Raw genomic sequence first — 6,404 nt, 5'->3', positions numbered from 1 at the left:
CAAACGATTAAGGTCGACGTCCTTAAGAATTGACTCGTTAAAGTTCCGTTGATCGAACTGAAATTGGTTTATAATCTTGTTTCAATGGAATTAGGTTCCAAGATAGTCCAACGAGTGACGAAGTTTACTTGAGAGCACTAGGCTGAGTGGAGTTGGCATATTGGGGCTGCCCTGGTTTGAGACCAATTGGAATGAAGTAATTAATCAAGGTAATTTAAGTCTAGTTGCTGAGTTGAGTAAAACAAGTTGTATTGATTACCTTACTAGAATCATTTAGTAATGAGAATTGATCATTTACTGCAGCAGGAATTAGAAAAGAAAGTGATGAAATTCCTGATATAAAGGAAATTCCTGCAAAGTGAGAAGTGCTGAAATTACAGCTTTGGTGGAGCTTCTGTTGGTGTTCCGAGCTGAAAAGAAGCTTTAGAAAGCTGAGAGCAACTTAGAAAAGCTTCTAATTCAGGTAAATAGAGTAATTATGTTTGAATCAAGTCATGCTAAGTACTATAAGATACTTTCTAAGTGTAAAGTAAATATGGAAGCTCAGGGACCCAAATTTTAGCATTAAGATCCTTGATGTTAAGGTTGAAAGTGAGCTGATTGGAGAATCAATTGAGATAATTGTGGCTAAGTAAGAACTGAGATTCAATTAGTATAACGGGGAAATACAAATAATAGAACTAATTGTTCTATGTTTAGAATAGCTGTTCATGAAACATGAATGCTGAAATAATATTGAGCTGATATGTATATATGAATGATAGTATATACATATACATAGATACTTGGAGTTGAAATGCAAGTTTTGATAGAATGTGAATATAACACCAGTTTCATCTCTTTTAATCTTATATAAATGAAAGTTAAACGTGCTCGCAAGTCTAAATTGACTTTCCGACAGGTCGACGACGCGCTAATTACGGTAGAGGCCGTTCTAGTTCTATTTATACTGAGTCGCGAGAGTTAGTTGTCGACACATTCCGAGACGTGAGATCTTAGTTGTTGACACCACTACAGGTGGGTGGTGCTATCCGAAGTCTTTGAATCACCTTTTATGTCTATGGTTTTCCATTGAGCATATTACTTGTATTCATGCATCATAGGGTAGTGATATTATGCAAGTGATATTTGAATATGTGAATGCTTATCAATGTTGAGAAAATGTGAACTTAGAATGTGGACATGGAACCCTATGAATGTATGGACTATAGCAATAGTAAACTTGGGGACATTCAACTAGAGATTTGGTTAGCATCAAGAAATGGAATTGTGAAACTAGTATAAAGAACTAGTTAGAGTAAAGTGTGACAGTGTTTGTCAGTTGAATCCTCTAAAGGGGGATCAGATCATACTCACATTTGTTTGGTTCAAGTGAGGTCGCTCCTCCTTGAACGATGAGCTCCGGAGTAGTCATCTGTACTGGACCAGGAGGTTGCGTCTACCCCAGTTGACAGTCCCGTCGGGTGCAGGTTGCGTCTCCCTGATATTTGGGATAGTGTCAGTAAGTAATTGTTAACCAAAGGGTTAACCAAAAGATTGGGTAAAGTTAATGAAAAGCATGCATGCATATTTACAGTTTTCATATATATATATTGCTTTCTTTCAGCTTTGTACAGGCATTGTAGTAGTTACATATCTAGTTGGTTACTATCTGCTTTACTTCCTTTGCCTACATATGCCTGATTAGACCTAGTGGGTGAGTCGGCGAGGTCGGCGGCCGAACCCACTGGGAACTTTCTCGTAGTTCTCACACCACTAACCTTACAGGTTCCAGTACGAGTGCTGTTGCCGAGGATCGTGGCAAGGGCCCTGCAGCTTAGTTAGCCGACACCAGAGTTTAGTGGTTACCATTTTGAGATCATGTATCATCCATTTTGATGTATATACAACATGTAGATAACTAAATGTTTCAGTTATGTAAAGTTTTGAATTACAGTGAATTTCATTGTTCAGTTACTTTACTATCACTTGTGTTTGTTGCTTGCCTTCGAGCAAGCCATGTATATTGAAATGTGATCCTGGGAATTGTTTATTTCTTTATACATGTATTCGTTGTGGTTTAGCCTTGGACGAACAGAGAAGGTGCTGTTCGTTCGGCGTCTGTGTACGGGCCCGGATCGACCAAATTTGCGATAGCGGGACGTGACAAAGTCAGTCAGCACACTGAAGACTTTCCAGCAGACTAAGGGATCATCTCGAGGAGCTTCTAGTTCAGCACCTCCACCTCGAGCAGAGAGTGAGGGATCTTCGAGTTCAGGGGAAGTGATTACTGTAGAATCACTTCACCATGAGGTGCGCTTTTTAAAGTAGAAGGTGACAGATCTTACTAAGAAGGTGGAGATAGGAATAAAGAGAATTTTGGAGAAGCTAGGCTGTAGGCATGACGACGTATTTCCTACTCAGCCTACCTACACCACTTACATGAGGTCTACGTCAAGACATCCACTCATTCCACCATCCAGTGGTGCTTCTGAGGCTAGGGGATCTGGAACTGGAGCAGGAGACGATGATGATGATGATGACGAGGACACTGAGTGACTTCTTCCTCGAGCTTTGCCTTTTTACTTTACTTTGCTTTTTAGGACGATATTTTAGTTTAGCTTTGCTTGCTTATCTTTGCTTTGCTTGTCTTTGCATTTTCTTTAGGCCTGTAACTATGACTTGACTACTCTTATGCTTTCTAGTTTGTTTTCTCTGTTTATATGCTTTGTCTTTGTCAATTTTTGACAAAAAGGGGGAGAGCATAGATGAACAGGTATTGATCGAAGTAGGAGAGAACAGGTATTGATCGAAGCAGGGGATAAACTTAAGAACAAAGGGGGAGAAGTGATCGAGGATAATGACATTGAAAGGTATAAAAATCAAATGGTTTCGAAATTCTTTATCATTTTGGAGAACTTGTTTTTGTAGGAAATCAAGACTTCAAGATTCCTAGTTGTGTCTAAGTCATAGAGTCTGCTTTAGGAGTTTTGATATAATTTTGGATTTCAATTTGTATTTGGATTACACGCGAGGGGTTCGATGTTTTGGTAATGACATTGAACTTCGTTTTTCTTTAAGATTTAATTTTTGAGTTGTTGTGAGTTTTGTCACGAAATTGCCAAAGGGGCAGATTGTTAAGCCTTGTGTGTTGACAAGTTTCGTGGATTGAGTCGGAGTCTTGAAGGATCGGTGCGTAATGTTGAAGATCGAAGAATCCAAGATTTCGAAAATATCAGAAAATAACTCACGAAGTGAATCACGATGCTCAGGTAAAGTTTTAATTTATGTTGTGGTGATTCATACTTAGTTGTAGGCAAAATACTGAAATTTGCAAAGTGTACGGTACAGCATCAGAAGTGTACCGGTACAAAATGTGTACCGGTACAACCATCAACATGTAACCGGTTTCAGTGTTTCGTCAATTTTTTGTTCCGTCATCGTGTAACCGGTAACAGCTTAAAAGTGTACCGGTACACAGTGTAAAATCGTAAAAACTTTCTAATCCGACTCCAATTGATTTTAAAGTCTATAAATAAGCTATTGGGGTTCTCTAACACATCAAGCATCATGAGAATACATGTTTGAGAAACCCTAGAGGCTAGGATTTTGTCCAAAACCTATTTTCTACAAAATAGCCTCTTTTAGGTCAAATCGAGATATGGTAATTTAATATCAATATGTCGATTTGATCTACGCTTCGCTTGGAGTTTTCTTCTCTGGTTTTCTACAACACTCTAAGCGAAGGATCACCATACACATGATGTTCTTCATGACGGCGTCGTGGATTCGGCGTGATTGATGGCGGTTCGTGGATTCGGATCGTGAGCTTCGTGGATTCGGAGTGGAGGCGTTTCGTGGATTCGGAACGTGGCGTTCGTGGATTCGGAACGTGAGAGCGTGGACAACCCGAAGGATTGCGCGAGATTCTTAAGAGGTTAAGAGAGGTCGAGTCAGTGGAGTCGGTAATCACCTTGTAATCTTTTCTCTCAGTGAATTATTTTTTCACGTGTTGGTCCCGTGGGTTTTTTTCTCCAAGTTGAAGTTTTCCCACGTAAATCTCGGTGTGATTTTTATTTTTCGCATTTATTTTTATCGCATTGAGATTTGTNGTGGATTCGGAACGTGAGAGCGTGGACAACCCGAAGGATTGCGCGAGATTCTTAAGAGGTTAAGAGAGGTCGAGTCAGTGGAGTCGGTAATCACCTTATAATCTTTTCTCTTAGGGAATTATTTTTTCGTGTGTTGGTCCCGTGGGTTTTTTTCTCCCAGTTGGAGTTTTCCCATGTAAATCTCAGTGTGATTTTTTTTTTCCGCATTTATTTTTATCGCCTTGAGATTTGTGGTTTTTGGCTATTACACCTATTCACCCCCCTCTAGGTGTTAGATACAATCTAGATAGATCCTTGGGCACCCCAAAACTTTCACAGATAGGTATATGTCGTAATACAAAAGCAACTATAGTAGTAATAGAAACAAGATAGTAAATGGGCAAGAACCAAACCACTACTGATAACAGAATTTCAACTGAACAGATGGCTCAAAGGTAAATAATCCAAATCAAACTCAATCTGGTGCCTACCATATTGGTCCGCAGACCTTAAGTGTTGCCTGTCACAATGCATACACTAACCTGATTCACGCGTCCACTGACAACCTATCTGGATAAGTACACCCCTGGTCGGTGGCCAAACCAATCTAGTGTCTAGGAATACACACAGTGCTATGACTAAATTATGCTGATATGCTCAATGCGAAAATCGGTAGAAAATCGATGCCTTGATTGAAGCCAGATATAAAGGCGTACAACACCGAACAATGATCAACTAGATCGAAACACACGACAAAGGAGTCGATGTGTTGTCTGGACTCGGGTCCACAGATATACAATATATGAAAGCCTGCTCTACATGTTTACGAACAACTATCACCATGCAACTATCAAGATATAGATAAATGAACAATAAACAAAGGCAACCGACATGTAGAGACTAAAATACTGATATGCAAGTGCAATAGCAAGGACAAGGAAAGTAAAACAATCTAACCGACTTCCAGGTCGAAACACCCACCTGTCACAGTCGCGTCCGAATTCTGGATGCTCAAGAAGTCAACCAGACCTACAATGGGTCCATCGAGTTAGAGACAAACCCTACTGACTCAACGAAAGAACTCACACAAATCCCACATCCCGAGATTCAGTTTCCCAACAACCGTTCTCCGCAAAACGCCGAGAACGTCCCGAAATCGTACCGGGACATCCCCGGGACCCACGTAAAGTCTCGGAAGGCGCTGACTCGCACTAGGAGTTGACCGCTGCCCTGAAACACACCCATTTGGGTGTTCCGGCAGCAATCACTAAGTCCTACACCAAAATGATTATCGTCGGATAACCATTCTAATTTGGGTTATCAAAAATGTTTGATTCGACATCGGAATCCACCGCCGCTCACCTAACGTCTTCGTACACTCGAGACGGCATAGGTGACTAGCCAACAAGGCTCTACAGCAAAACAAAGGGCAATCCAAAAGCATCGAAAGAATCCCGACCCAAAACCGCATTTCTCTGGCGGGTTTCGCCGAAAAACGCGCAAAACAGCAACTCAATCCTGGTGGAAGGCCCCGAACCTTGGATGATCAATCCAGAGGTCACCTACACTCTGCCCACAGTAGCCACCCCAATTGTGCAAAAGACCCTTCCATAAACAATATAGCATTTATATGAATAGTGGGTGGAGATACGAGTCGTTACCGCGATCCAAGCATTCTTGGGGTCGGCCGAGGGGAAGGCTGTGCTCACTGTCCGAAGCACAGCGAGCAATCGAGGAGCGTACAGGAACATCCCAAAAATAAGCAGTCGAGGTGAACGGGAAGCGACGAAGGTGAAATCCCAAGATCAGGCCTCCCCGGCGGAAGTTGAGGTGAGTATTATGATCGGGGGACTCTCAGGATTACGGTGCTCCCCTCCATAAGTTTCGAGAAGGTGCAGATGCGTCGAAATAGCGCGATGATCGAAACCGAGCATAACCGGCCAATAGGAGAGGATCTGGGTTCACTCCGGCCTACTGGGGCTCCAGCGGTGGGGGCGCCGGTGGCAGCCAGGTGCGGTCGACTATGGGAAGCCGGCGCGCACATCGGCTGGCGATAGGGGCGGTGGGCAATGAAACCCTAGCCACAGGAAACAAGGGGAGAGATCGACTTGGCTTCTCCCGCAACGGCGGCCACGGGGTGGCGTCGACCGGTGGCAAGGGTACCCCGAGTTCATAGGAAATGGGAGATAGGTGATGCTCGATGTGGGCGGCGACACGCAACTCCGCACGACTGCCCGAGGCGATCTCAGCCTAAATGTGGCCGTGGCGGCGCCCTGAGCGCGCGGCAGCGGCGGCGATCCCAGACGAGTGTGGAGGCGCTCGAGGGCCGAGGGG

The 6,404-nt window shown here is 43.1% G+C and overlaps 1 long non-coding RNA gene across 2 annotated transcripts; it reads left to right on the top strand.

Annotated features, from left to right (window-relative positions):
- The first annotated feature begins 126 nt into the window (after positions 1–126).
- On the top strand, positions 127–1,961 carry LOC109704300. 2 transcript variants are annotated; one of them, XR_002214276.1, is made up of 4 exons: positions 127–209; positions 307–463; positions 902–1,017; positions 1,768–1,961. It is a non-coding gene; the product is annotated as an uncharacterized LOC109704300 (long non-coding RNA). The 2 variants fall into 2 exon arrangements; XR_002214277.1 differs by having other exon boundaries at positions 304–463.
- Positions 1,962–6,404: the final 4,443 nt, after the last annotated feature.

The sequence above is a fragment of the Ananas comosus genome, unplaced genomic scaffold (genome assembly GCF_001540865.1).
Source record: "Ananas comosus cultivar F153 unplaced genomic scaffold, ASM154086v1, whole genome shotgun sequence".
NCBI classification, from domain to species: domain Eukaryota; kingdom Viridiplantae; phylum Streptophyta; class Magnoliopsida; order Poales; family Bromeliaceae; genus Ananas; species Ananas comosus.
Note: the sequence above shows the minus strand (reverse complement) of the source record. Positions and strands in the feature narration are given on the sequence as shown.